Source organism: Lithobates pipiens, unplaced genomic scaffold, assembly GCF_037356315.1.
Source record: "Lithobates pipiens isolate NorthernLeopardFrog02 unplaced genomic scaffold, aLitPip1_a1.2 Scaffold_22, whole genome shotgun sequence".
Taxonomy (NCBI): Eukaryota; Metazoa; Chordata; class Amphibia; order Anura; family Ranidae; genus Lithobates; species Lithobates pipiens.
In genome coordinates this window covers 239,985,346-240,000,470 of record NW_027507784.1, presented here as the reverse complement: position 1 = coordinate 240,000,470, position 15,125 = coordinate 239,985,346, and the positions used below count along the sequence as shown (strand labels likewise).

General features: G+C 42.3%; 1 protein-coding gene across 2 annotated transcripts in view; it reads right to left on the bottom strand.

Annotated features, from left to right (window-relative positions):
• BMERB1 (bMERB domain containing 1) overlaps positions 1–15,125 on the bottom strand; it is a 589,325-nt gene that overhangs the window by 385,348 nt on the left and 188,852 nt on the right. The gene's annotated exons all lie outside the window — the stretch shown is intronic.

Sequence of the window (15,125 nt, the reverse complement as noted above, 5' to 3'; positions counted from 1 at the left end):
TCTGAGTGGAGCCAGAGGCAAAAAAAATAAATTACGGAACAAAGCCCTTTTGTAATCTGATTATATTTGTCCACTGTTGGTTATTAAAAGTAACAGGCAGTCTCGGATTCATAATAGGCAGAGGTTTGCTTCTCATGACAAAAAAGTCACTGCCGGTTGTACTGCTTAGAAGCAAGAATGTTTTACAGCCTCACGCAGTGGACCCAGCAAAATATAGCAGAAAACAGAGCATGTCAAAGGACAAACGGTATTAATATTGGTATGCTGACAATGATACCCCTTTCACAGCTCACGTGTCCCCTCTGGTGACGGTGTCCGAAAGCGTCTCCTCATTCTCTGTGATCGTGGAAGGAAGGTGCCTCCTGTATGCAGATGTCCCTGCATGGCCTGAAGCAGTTATAGCCAGTTTGGTACCTGGATGGGGTCTGTCTCCATGTAGGTAAAAAGAGCATGCAGGTCGGCTGGAGAGCAGAGGGTGAAAGAGGTCTGTCCCTTACAGAACCTGGCAGATGGGGGAAACCCCATTTATAGGTGAATCCAAGCTGGCGCGCTAGTTCCAGAACAGGCCAAAGCCCAATGCTGCAGGGTTTCCCTCGAGAGGTTAGAGAGGTTTTTTTATGGCAGCCCCATCAAAGTCCACTGGATCAGATTCCCAAGACTTGCGCAGAATGGTATCTTTATGCACGTACCTGTGCAGGTGCAAATTATATTACGTGTTCTGGTGGGGTCTGTAGGCTTGGGACCTAAGGCCCTGTGGATTCTGTCAAACTCCAGGTTAACAGGGGGAGAGCCGTCCTGCACTCCGTGTAGGAAGGCCATGGCGGTGTCCGTCAGGTTCTCTGCACCTGTGGCTTCTGGAAGGCCATGGAGCTGCAAGTTGTTTTGGCTGCTCTGGTCCTCTAGATCCTTCAAATGTAGTTGCAGGGCCACCGCAGCATCCACGTTGGATTCCTGCATATTCTCGAGGGCTACCACCCTTTGATCCAGAACAGCAAGCGATGAATCCCTATAGCACAAGCACTCAGACAGAGTCTGCACATTGGCTTTAATGGTTTGTAGTTCTTGGCGATGTGCATCCTCCAGTTGGAGGATGAGTGCCTCAATATCAGCCTTAGTAGGAAGGGCTTGTATGAGTGCATGGAGCTCATCATCTGCCCGCAGTGTCCATGGGTGCTGGCGAGAATAAGGGGTTGTCATAAAGAAAGCCATGAGAGTTCCTGAGAAAGTGTCCGAGGCTGTGGAGGGGCTCGGTGAAGTGGACAGTCCCTGCATGTTGAGAGTTCCACTAGGGCAGGCTGCTTTGCGGTTAGAAAAGAACTGTTGGATTTCCGCCTCTGGTTTTGGGCACACAAGTTGCCTGGATGTGGGTCTTTCCTTTCTGCTGTTTTGCTGAGAGCATGTCGCTACATAATGATCAAAATCAGCCGGGATAGGCAGGGAAAGACTGGAAGCTCAATCACCACGCGTCTCTACTTGACCATGTCCAGACTATGCCCCCTAAAATGTTTTTTTTTTTTACTAATACGATTATTGTGTGCCCATAAAGTCCATGTATTGTGGTCCAAAGTTAATTATTTTTGCTGCATTGTATGAGATCAGTGAGGAGATGGCCACACCCAAAGCAAAGATGAGGGTTTTCTTGGACCAGTTGCTTGACAGAGTGGAAGCCTATAAGACTCCATTCCCACCTGAGCGTTTTGTAGCTTGACGCCTGAAGCTACAAAACGCTGGAGGGGAAAAAATCCATTATTCTCAATGGAGATGGTTCACATCTCCACTCCAAGTCGCCTGAAGCCCTGCGCCTGAAGCTCAAACAAGTTCTGGACCCTTTTTTGTCGTGCGAATCGGGCTGATTTGGGCGTTTTTCTTCTTTTAACTATGGTGACCTTTTGCCCTGCACAAATTCGCGGCAAAACGCGGAAAAGAACGCGGTAAAAACTGCCACGAATCGCGGTAAAAAACGCCGCAAATCGCGGTAAAAAAATGCAGCAAAAAAACGCTTGAAAACTCTACGCTCAGGTGTGAATGCAGCCTAAGAGTGAAGAATAAATGAAATAATTCTATTCCATGTCCCCTTGACTAAACAGGCATTGGAGCCTTACTATCATCAAAGGAAGTCACCAAAATGACTTTTTTTTTTTTAGCAGACTGGAGTTTGGCTTTAATAATTATTTCTGTCTTGCAACATGTTCCTTACACTCCATCAAGCACAACGTTACCTTAAAAAGTGCACAAACACTTTACACAGATTTAAAAAGACTGCTATTCTCAAATAGGCCCAAATGCCAACATCATACATACACTAACACTGACTTTTAAAAATATATATATTGTTATCTATCATAGAAAATCACAATCAAGCTGTTAATTTGTTATGCAATTTACAGAATGAAAAGAATATGTAAAAAGTTTCTGTGGGTTGGTTTACATGAGGAGTAGAGAAAGAAGTTGCAGTCTAGTGACAAAAATTAAACTCCATTTTCCTTAACCATCAAACCATATGCAAGTCCAAATACTATTTTAGCTCCTCTGCACAGTATTGGGTTTCAACATATAAATAGCTTAATTTAGTTAGTGAATATTTCTAGATCTCTTTGTAAACCAAAGGATGATAGGATTACTATTGTTCTATGCAAGGAAAATGATTCTTCTCCAATGGAAATCCCCATCTGCTCCAACCAACCTCGTGAAAAAAAATGAATGTCAGTTTACCACTGTACAAGGCTACCTATTTAGTTAGAGGATGCCCTAAAAAAATCCACAAGGTTTGGGACATTAAGGTAGAGGACTTGTCTACTAATACTGACCCTGATTCTCCTAATTAGTGAATTACCTTACAAACGACCGTGTGGACATGTGTATGTAGTTAAACCCACGTCCAATCCACATGTCTAATAATTGCGACTTGCATCTTTCTAAATGTGGTTTAAAACTACCCCTGAGTAGCTGATATCTACAATACTCTAACAATCTCAGAAGTTACTGGAGCATGTAATTTTGTTCTAGAGCCAATAGTGACTGTTAATATTTTATTTTTTATACTGTCTGTTTTATTGTGATGTATGTGGACCGAGCCTGGGTATGCCCGATTGGCTCTGTTTTGTATCTAAAATTGAAACCCAATAAAAATAATCCCCCCCCCCCCCAAAAAAATATATAGGTATACCTGTATATCACAAAATCAAACTGCATTTTAAAATTGGTTGTAGCTAAAGCACACTTTCACTGAAAAATGCATTATATCAATCCTATCTGCTCCATAGCATAAAATAGCCGATCTTTTTTTTTTTTACTTTTTTTTTATTGACATTTATTTTATTGAAGGCCCCCACCGCCTTCATTCTCCATTAGTCAAGAATGATGTATACTCTGCTTCTGATGCCAGGAGCATCAGCTTCCGTAAATTGGCTGGACTTGGCACACATAGAGGGGCTGCAAGAACCTCGATGAGACAATCTGCTTCAGATGACATCAGATTAGAAGATAGTGGTGCTGGACCCAGCTTGCTTCAATTGAGCACAGCAGCACACTACTGGACCTGCTGGGTAAGCAAGTATGGTTTATTGAGGACTACTGTTCATACACTATAAGAAAAATAAATTAACAGTCGGAGAATGAAGCAAATTTTCTTGTTAAATATTGCCTGAGTTCATTTATTTTCAGACTGTGTATTAATGTTGGATATACTGTATACATAGGTTTTGGACCTGCATTTGTGAAAAAACTATACTGTAAATCTGATTTAAGTAAAGCTAATGTTGTTTAAATAAGCAAGTTTGCATTCTTATTAAATCATTTATTCTGCCTTCAATTTCCAAGTAATTTATCACATAATTCAAAGGCAAACAGAAAATAGCCTGCGTCTGAGCTCTTGCTGGTGACCTGAAGCTTGTGAATGATTTGTACAGATCTGGACCAGAAGCAATGACTGACGTCAAGCTGAAGCACAGGCTGCCAACACACATTTGCTAATTAAAGTTACATGAGCCAATTTAATAACCAAAAATACAAAGCTTCTGCAGAATGTATTAATTTACTACCCATGCAAGCAGCCTGTAATGTTCCCCTAGATGAATGGATTTAACTAGCAAACTCTTTAGAAATGTAGTTACGTTTCAGCAAATTAAAGGTACCAGAACAACTAATGTCATATCCTTTATTAAATATAGATTTATCTTTGAGGGCCTTTTCAGATAGGTGGTCATTTTTACTCCAACTCCACCTGAAAATCATTAAATAGTTCCCTTTTTGCTCCAGCCCCCTGCTGAAGAAATGGGGCCTGGGAAAGTTTTTGTTGAATTGCTGTAGACTGTGAGATTACACCTCTAGCGTACAGTCTCCCCTTTGCTTCCCCTTGCAGAGAGCCTAAAGCCTCGTACACGTGATAAGATTTTCGGGCGACCATTTGTCTGTTTTTAGTTGCATGCTAGTCTCATGTCGAAAGTGAAGAGGTTACTCACCATACAAAAATTCTCGCATGACAGAATTCAAATTCAGAAGTGATGTAATGTGTTGACTAGTTTTGTATGTATTCTTTCATTTCTGAGCATGTGTAGTCTTGCTCTTACCATTTTTTTAGTACGAAAAACCTACTAACCAAATGAAAATCAGACGTTGTGTTCACGTATGCCAACATTTTTATAGTCTGCACATCCATCTTTTGTTGGACGAAAAAACCGTAATCGGCTGTCGAAAGCACCATACTAATGATCCGAAAATCGGCAGATCATTCGTCAGACAAAATCTTCAGATTTTTGTATCGTGTGTTACACTAAGCAATTTGTCAACACCTAGAGGCGAGTGGGAGAATGAGTATGATGCTATTTCAGCCAGGGTGATGAATGTTTCCCAGGAAAAAGACCTTACAGGGGACATTATTGCTATGGATTAATGTACACATGTTTCGCCCTCTGAATAGCAATCTGTCATAGTTTTCAGAGGGTGTTTTGACAGGCGTTGAGGAAGCATTATATTTCCTCCTCACCACCTGACTTATCCACAAAAATCCTACACCATGGTGTAACTGCATGCGTTCCATTGTATGTGGTTGCGTGGCAGTCCTATTCAGTGCAATGGGTTGTGTTCAGTGGCTGAACATTAAGGAGGATGTTTGCAGCACCATGATGTGGCATGTGTACTTTATACTCCCATCCACTGCCTTTTCAGCCATTGCCCCTGTGTTACCCCCTGCTAACCCCTGCAATCTGTACATTACATAATCATGAACCCATTACCATGTACATTACCCACTCCTGATTCATGCATTATGTACATTACACAGTCCTGACCTCTGCATTCTATGCGTTACCCACTGCTGACACTTAAACTATGTACATTACTTACTCATGATCCCTGCATGCTGAACATTATCCTGACTCTGTACATCACCCACTCCTGCACTCTGTACATTAAACACTCCTGACCCCTGAACTATGTACATTGCCCACTCCTGACTCCTGCACAATATATGGTACATACTCCTGAAACCTGCACTCTATATATTATATATTCCTGACACCTGCATTTTGTACATTATACAGTTGGAATTGCCGAAATTGTTGGCACACCAGAAATTTTTCCAGAAAATCAAGTATTTCTCACAGAAAAGTATTGCAGTAACACATGTTTTGCTATACACGTTTATTCCCTTTTGTGTGTATTGGAACAAAACAAAATTGGACATAATATCACACAAAATTACAAAAATGGGCTGTTCAAAATTCTTGGCACCCTTTCAAAATTGTGGATAAATAAGATTGTTTCAAGCATGTGATGCTCCTTTAAACTCACCTGGGGCAAGTAACCGGTGTGGGCAATATAAAAATCACACCTGAAAGCAGATAAAAAGGAGAGAAGTTCACTCAGTCTTTGCATTGTGTGTCTGTGTGTGCCAGACTAAGCATGGACAACAGAAAGAGGAGAAGAGAACTGTCGGACTTGAGAACCAAAATGGTACTAAAATATCAACAATCCAAAGGTTACAAGTCCATCTCCAGAGTTCTAGATTTGGCTTTGTCCACAGTGCGCAACTTAATCATGAAGTTTGCCACACATGGCACTGTATCTAATCTCTCTGGGTGTGGACGGAAGAGAAAAATTGATGAAAGGTTGCAACGCAGGATAGTCCGGATGGTGGATGAGCAGCCCCAAGCAAGTTACAAAGAAACTCAAGCTGTCCTGGAGGCTAAGGGAGCATCAGTGTCAGCGCAAACTATCCCTTGACATTTAAATTAGACTACAGTTTGCTAAAATGTACTTGAGTAAGCCAAATGCCGCGTACACACGAGCGGACTGTATGGTGTACTTAGTCCGTCATACAATCCGACGGACAGTCCGTCATACTTTCCACTGAACGGACTTGACCACACACGGATAGCCAAACAGTCCGACGAAAGCTTGCGCGATGACGTACAGCACGTACGACGGGACTAGAAATAGGAAGTCCAAGACACAGCAAAGCACCCTTTGGGCTCCTTCTGCTGACTTTGCGTTAGTAGAAGTTTGGTTAGAGACGATTCGCGCTTTTCAGACTTCAGCTTAATTTGTCCGTTTTCTGCGGCGCAGTCTACCTGTGAGGTTTGTATCTGTCTTTCGGTACGCGTGGATCAGTTGGTACCTGTTGTTAGGCGCTTCTGGTCCGCTCGTTTCTGGGTTTCAGGTCGTTCTTCATAGGTCTGGCTGTTCTTCAGTGCGTTCAGTTAAGCTTGTTTGTCCAGCCGACCGTTTCAAAGCCATGGAGAGTGGACGTACTCGGGAACGAGTTCGTGCTATATTGGGGCTTGGTGTTGGGGTTAATACTTTGACCCGAGCCCAGTCTGTGAACAGGGTGAGGAGGAGTTCATGGACAAAGAATTGGTTGCGCCAGCGCGACCAATTCTCGCATATGCCTTTACTCCGTGAGATCCGTGAGAATAATCCTGATGATTTCAGGAATTATCTCAGGATGACGGACCCCGTTTTTCACCGTCTGCTGGCTTTGCTGACCCCTTATATCAGCAGGCAGGATACCTGCATGCGGCAAGCCATCACTCCGGAGCAGAGGCTCGTCGCCACGTTGCGCTACTTGGCGACAGGGAGAAGCCTTCAGGACCTCAAGTTCTCTACAGGCATCTCCCCCCAGGCTCTGGGGATCATTATTCCAGAGACCTGTTCTGCCATTATTCGGGTCCTGCAGAAGGAATATATGAAGGTAAGTTTGTTCTTTTAATATTGCATTATATGCATTGTATGTTTGTATTAATTTCATCATGACTTTTAATATCCATGACAGGAATATGCTGTGAATGTCCCCTTTATATGAATGCATGCAATTTTTTTTTTTTAATGTATATTTTTTTTTTTTTTGTGTAATTTTTTTTATAGCTTTTACCTTTTTGTGTCCCACGTGCATATTTGCTTTCACTAACGTCCCCAGCATGCAATTCTGGGCCCCTATACACCCACAGCCGAGACTGTTTTTCTCTAATTCATATTGTCAGCTCCATTGTACTGTTTTACTGCCCCCCACCCTTTGTATACTCTTTGTATACACCCTTTATATATATATATATATATATATGGATTGTATACTCATTAATTAGGCCCCCACCCCACTCAAATTGGTTGCAGGGATTGTATACTCATTAATTAGGCCCCCATCCCACTCAAATTGGTTACAGGGATTGTATACTCATTAATTAGGCCCCCACCCCACTCAAATTGGTTGCAGGGATTGTATACTCATTAATTAGGCCCCCACCCCACTCACCCACCTAACTTATGTCCCCTGGTCCATCAGAGGGCTGAGTAATCTGTGAATTGGGCCGTCTATTTTTTTTTTTTTTTGCATAAAAACATTTTCAATATTTCTGTTTAACTGTTGTTCCAAAATGTTTTTGAGTTTTATTTGTTATGAATTGTTTTGATTTAATGACTAATTTTTTTTTTTCCTGTGTTTGACTCCCCAGTTTCCTTCCACGCCACAGGAATGGCAGACTGTGGCTTCCCAATTCGCTGCCCGTTGGGACTTTCCCAACTGTGGAGGGGCGATCGACGGGAAACATGTGCGGATTGTGCCCCCACCCCATTCGGGGTCCTACTATTGGAATTATAAGGGGTTCCATAGTGTGGTGTTAATGGTGGTGGTGTCAGCACAATGTGACTTTCTGTATGTGGATGTGGGGAAGAACGGCCGGATGTCTGATGAAGGAGTGTTTAGGCAGACCGAGTTCTGCCACCGTCTCATCACCGGTGACCTGGACTTGCCACCAGATGCTGATAATGTGGAGGGTCTACCTTTTGTTTTTATTGCTGATGAAGCGTTCGGTCTGAGTGACCATTTGATGAAGCCCTTCCCCCAAAGGACCCTCACCCCGGAGAGGAGTGTTTTTAATTACCGGCTGGCCAGAGCAAGAAGGGTTGTGGAGAATGCCTTTGGTATTATGGCCAGCCGGTTCCGTCTGTTTTTGACAGCAATAAACTTGGCGGAGTACAAACTGAACTATGTCATTCTCTGCTGCTGCATTTTGCACAACTTTTTAAGAAAACTTTCTGGAACCCAGTACCTGCAACCAATTGGGCCTGAGGCCGGACTAATAATGCCAGAACTCACAGGGCTGGATCATGCCCATCCTGGCTTAGCCCCCCAAACAGCACATGAGGTGCGTGACCGGTATGTCACTTATTTTAATGGTAGGGGGGCTATTCCAATGCCAGCTGACCAATAAAAATGTATTTTTGTTTAAATATGTATTGTCTGATCAAATTTTTAAGTTTGGTTCTTGTTTGCTTTTCAAGGTGGTTGTCTCCTACATTCTCCTAATTCAGGGATATGCAATTGGCCGACCTCCAGCTGGTGCAAAACTACAAGTCAATCATGCCTCTGGGTCTCATGCTTGTGGCTGTCAGTCTTGCTATGCTTCATGGGACTTGTAGTTCTGCAACAGCTGGATTTCCACTAATTGCATATTCCTGTCCTAGTGCATTTGTATTGCAAAGTGTTTTTTGCCAATAGTAAATAAAGCCCTTTGCGACAGAAAACACAAAATGACTTCCCAAACTGGTATTGAGTATTGAGTATTGAAAGAAGTAGACACACACACACACACATCTTTTTTTTTAATTTTCTAATAGTGCACATTCCAACAAGTGCCTCTTTTTTTGGTATTTTTCTTTTTGTTTTGTTTTGTTTTTGTAAACATTTTTTTTTGTAAACATATAAATATATATATATATATATATATCTATATATATATATATATATATATATATATATATATATATATATAATAAAATAAAAAAATACATAAAATCTAATTTTTAACTATTTACAGAAAACAAGGGGTAAAGCCAAATTTTGAAGATGCACACCAAAAATTGGTATTGTCAACATGTGCTATCTACCATCATGAGTGATCAATGGACGTGTTTGGTGGGTGCAATCCCTTCCTCTCACATACTATAATGAGGAAGGGTTTGCAAACACAAAATGCGTACATTGCGATCCTCTGATGGCACATAGCACATGTTGACACACCGTGTGCATCTTCAAAATTTGGCCTCTAAAAACAATGTTCTAAAAACATTAAAAACTTTTTTACAAGGAAATGAAGAACATGATCTTTCGTTTTAGGGAAAAGGGGCTTAGATTCTCCCTAAAACATCGATCATGTTCTTCATTTCCTGCTTCATAGTGTCCAGTTCTCGTTGCATGTTTTGCATCTTGTTCTGCATTTGATCAATCTTGCCATTCCAGGCCATGATCTGACCAATCAGTCTCTGGGCACTGTCAGAGGAAAATGGCTCCGCGGCTTGTCCTTCCACAACCAGATCATCACCTAAAAACATGTGTAGATAAAAATTTTTGTTAAAATATACAGCCATTAATTGTTTACCTTAAGCTGGGTTGTCAGACACTCACTTTGTGGGGTGCGTATCTCCACCACCTCTTCCTCCTCCACATCTAGCCCTGGGCTGGCCTGCTCCAGCTCTGACACTGGGCTGGGCTGCTCCAGCTCGGACACTGGGCTTGGGCTAACTGCCCAATCAGGCTGGTGAGGTCGGGGGGTCCTGGGCTGCTCTGCCTCTTGTCTGAGTCTTTGTTCCCCTATGAGAATGAAAAAACAAAAAAAAAGGTATACTTTTAAGCATAGTGATATTTGAGTTCAGAAATTGGAATATGAAACATTGGTTTGAAGTGGTGTACAATTATTAGCTGGTTATTACAAGATCCTAGTTTAATACATCATTTAAATGACATTTTTTTAGTTAGGCTGTGTTCAGACTGCTGCGATGTGCGAACGCTGCAAATCTACTGTGGTTTCACGCATCGCATGCCTCCCGGAGGCAGTTCACACTGCCCTATGTGACCTGCTGGGAGTGTCAGTGTAAAGTTTTATTGACACCTCCAAATTATTTCTCATATCACAGTGCAATCTTTAAACTCGGACAGGAATCGGACCACATGGTGTGAACACTCATGTGATCCGATTCTGCTGTGGACTAAAAAAAGGGCCATGTACAAGTTTGGGCCGGATGCGATGCGAATTCAGCCATACTATATGTATGGCTGAAATCGCATCACACAGAGATCACATGTGATTTGCACTGCAGTGCAGTGCAAATCACATTCGATCTCGTACATTGCAGCAATGTGAACCTAGCCTTTAACCAAACTGTGATACTTTATATCTTTTGTCCAAGTTTCACAGACGGACACACTCGAATCATCCCCTGGAGTACCTGTGTGTGATTATGTCAAAAAATGTTCTATGATGTCCCAAACTACACTAAATGATTCCCAGTCCAGATGTTGAACCAGCATTTTATCTATCTATCTATCTATCTATCTATCTATCTATCTATCTATCTATCTATCTATCTATCTATCTCTTTTTTTATTTAGACTACATTACACTGAATAAATTTATGAAACAGCTGCAGCTATAAAGACATGTACACAAAGATATCCTAAACTGAGTGTGACAATTCAGTTTATCATGAACAATACAAAAAAAATTAATAACTAATTAAAATCTAATCCAACACCAGATAAATTTACACCATATACAAATTCATGCTATTTACGTCCACATATACGAACGAGCATATTCACTCATTACATGAACTATTAACCACACGAACGATCAAATTCGCCAGATTTACAAATATATCGTATACACCTATACGAACGATTATGTACGACCGTCACGATAAGCGCAGAGTACTCACTTTTTTTCAGGGCCTTTTTGATTCTCCTGTATTGGTCCGGCTCCCTGGATTTGATGTCGGACCATCGTTTCCGGAGCTGATCTTTGGCTCTTCGGACCCCAAATTTGCTTTCCAAAGTGCTCACAACTATCGTCATGATGCCATTTTTTCTGATATTAGGTTTGGGATACGGGCCATTTTCCCCATCGTAATCCTCCCTTCTCAGTATATACACCATCTCCACCATCTCTTCAAAGGCCATGTTTGTGGCCTTATACCTCTTCCTTGCTCCGGAAGCATGGGGTTCAGGGCTTTCCTCCGCGCTGCTAACTGAAAATCCGTCCGCCATTTTCATCTATTCAATCTCCCACAGCGGAACAAGGGTAAAAGGGGCGGGGAAATACGGTCACACGGAACGTCAGGGGCGGGCAACGTGGGCGACGCAGGCGGAGCTTGAACGCATGCGCTGTATATAAAGCGTTACCGCGAGGCCGTACGTTTGTCCGAACGGAAGCAGCGAGTGATACACGCGACGGTAAGATGGTTATCTTTATTTTTAGGGTTTTAGGCCTGCGTTAGGAATGTATATAGTGGGATTTTACCTTGTGGATGGTTAGTTGATTTTAATGTGGGTTGGTGGTTGAGTGGGGTTGGTGTTTTGTGTGGTAGTGTGGGGGTGGGTGTGTGGGGGGGGGGTAGTGTGTGTGGTAGTGTGTGTGGGGGTGGGGGTGGGTGTATGGGGGGTAGTGTGTGTGTGGGGGGGTAGTGTGTGTGGTAGTGTGTGTATGGGGGTAGTGTGGGTGTAGTGGGTGTCTCGCCTACATTGTCACAATATAAATAGTGTGCATTTGGTCTGACATTAGTATTTTTTTTTTTTTTCAGAACTCAAAATGCAAAAGTACACTCCAGACCCCTTTAAGGAGGAGGCATTCCTCTCAACATTCATTGATATGTTTGAGATGCACAGGAGCCTGTGGGATTCCAAGCACCCACTATATTCAAGCCGTCCTGGCTGGAGGAAGACACTGGGGACAATTTTGAAGTTTGTGAAAACCCGACTCCCCCAGGCAGACCTTAACTTTGTGAGCTCCAAAATTCAGAGCCTGCGTAACATGTATAGGTGGGAGCGCAGCAAGATCCCTGAGTCCCAAACATCAGGAGCAGCAGCAGATCAGATATATGTACCTAGGCTGTGGTATTACAACAGGCTGCGTTTTCTGGATGACACGTCAGAAGCCAGGCAGTCACTTTCCACTCTTCCGTCTACCCTTCCCTCCACCCTTCCCTCCACCTCAGGTGAGCCACCCCAGGAAGATCCAGACCCTTCCTTGCTGGACGAAGTTGATGCGCCCAGCTGGAGCCAGGTATATTTTAGTTTCTAAAGTTAGGATTGCTCAAATATTAATGATGTAAAGTTCAATGTTTGAATTGCTTCCAAATCTAGGATTTCATCACAAATTAAATTAGATATAAGGATACAGTAGTTTCCACAAATGTGGCTCAAATCTTGGTGAACTGATGGAAAAATTATGGTGTCAAAATGATAGCCTTTTGTATTTCAAGACAAATGTATTTGCAAGTGAGAACTGTAAAATTGTCAGTGATTGATGATTTGAAAATATAGACATATTTTATTTATTTATTTCTTTATTTTTTACACAGGATGAGCTCACCCAGGAGGAGGCCGGGACCAGTGGTATGGAGGAGGAGGCCGGGACCAGCCGCACGCAGGAGCTAGCTGGGCCCAGCAGGAGTCGGATCGAAAGTCAGGTCCCTCCCCTCCGCCTAGCCAGCAAAAGGCCCAGGAGGAAGACGCAGACAGAGGAGGAGTCATTGGCGCTTATACGCCAAGTCAGCCAAGTGCTGAGTAAACCCCCCAATCCTGAAGAGGCCTACGCAACATATTTGGCCAGCAAGTTGCTTGAAATGGAGAAGGGACAGCGCAACTTGTGCGAAGCGATTTTTTTTGACAGTATTCAGTGGGGTCTGAAGGGTGAGCTAACACCAACCACCAGACTGTACAACACAGACCCTACTGCTCCTCCTCCTCCTCCTCCTACCACAAGTCCACCACCAGAGGCACAGCCTCCAGCGAAGCGTGGGGGAAAGGCTAGACGGAAGAGTCGGAAGTGACTGCCTGGCTTCAGTTTGTTCTGACAGAAGACGCAGGCTGTTGTAGTACCACAGTCTGGGGACATAGATGTCATCTGCTGCTGTTCCTGGTCTGTGGGATTCTAGGACCATGTTGTGCTCCCTATTTTCATGTTACACAGGATCTGAATTTTGGTGGCCACTGACTTGATGTGTGCCTGGGGGACAAAAGGCTTCACAAACTTCAAAATTGTCTCCAGTGTTGCCTCCCTCTTGATTTTGTTTTGTACAGACTAAAAATAAATATTTATTATTTCCAAAAATATTGTAATTTTTAGAGTTTATTTGTGAGTAGGCAGGTACATGTCAAAAGACTATGGGGGTTATTTACAAAACACACGTTCATGTTAATATAAATATGCTAACTTCAAGTGCAATTTTTAAAGCACTGCAAGTGCACTTGGAAGTGCAGTCGCTGTAAATTTGAGGCTAACATTTGAAATGAGGGGAAGCTCTGCTGATTTTGAACATTCAATCATGTGTAAGCTAAAATGCTGGTTTGGGTATCTATCTATCTATCTATCTATCTATCTATCTATCTATCTATCTATCTATCTATCTATCTTTACTTACATAGTCTGCTTGGCCAAAAAAAACGCAAGTCCATCTTGTTTAACCCCCCCCCCCCCACAAAAAAAAAGTAAAATAAATAAATAATTTTAAACTAACAATAATAGTTCCAAAAATATATAGTAATAGATAAATTATAAAATTATATATATATATATATATATATATACATATATATATATATATTCTCAAATTGGAATATTAATCATAGGATGAGGATGAATAAAAACATTTGTGATAACTCTGTGTGAATATAAGCAGCAAAGCTACTTCACTTTTCTTGCATTATGAAGAAGAAAAGAATGGGCTATATTAAAAAAACACAAAATTAGCAGCATGACGAATATGCTAGCTTCAATACGAACACTAGTTTTACAAGACCGAGCGCTTCCGCCCTGTAAATCCTTTCTGGGCATGCGTCATTCTTAGTCCGTCCGACTAGCATACTGATGAGTGGATTGTCCGCTGAAACCAAAGTATGACGGACAGAATTTCGAAAAATCAGAAATACTTAGTACGCCGGACTGCACGCTGAAAAAGTCAGCTGAAGCCCACACACAAGCGGACTGTCCGCTGAAATGTGTTTCAACGGACTAAGTACGCCATACAGTCCGCCCGTGTGTACGCGGCAAAAGAAAACGTCTTATGGACAGATGAGACAAAGATAGAGTTTTTTGGTAAAGCACATCTTTCTACTATTTACCGAAAATGGAACGAGGCCTACAAAAGAAAAGGACACAGTACCTACAGTGAAATATGGTGGAGGTTTAATGATGTTTTGGGGTTGTCCTTCTGCCTCTGGCACTGGGTGCCTTGAATGTGTTCAAGGCATCATGAAATCTGAGGATTACCAAAGGATATTGGGTCGTACTGTAGAGCCCAGTGTCAGAAAGCTGGGTTTGCGTCCAAAATCTTGGGTCTTCCAGCAGGACAATGATCCCAAACATCATCAAAAAGCACCCAGAAATGGATGGCAACAAAGCGCTGGAGAGTTCTAAAGTGGCCAACAATGAGTCCAGATCTAAATCCCATTGAACACTTGTGGAGAGATCTTAAAATTGCTGTTGGGAAAAGGCGCCCTTCCAATAAGAGAGACCTGGAGCAGTTTGCAAAGGAAGAGTGGTCCAAAATTCCGGGTGAGAGGTGTAAGAAGCTTATTGATGGTTATAGGAAGCGACTGATTTCAGTTATTTTTTCCAAAGGATGTGCAACCAAAT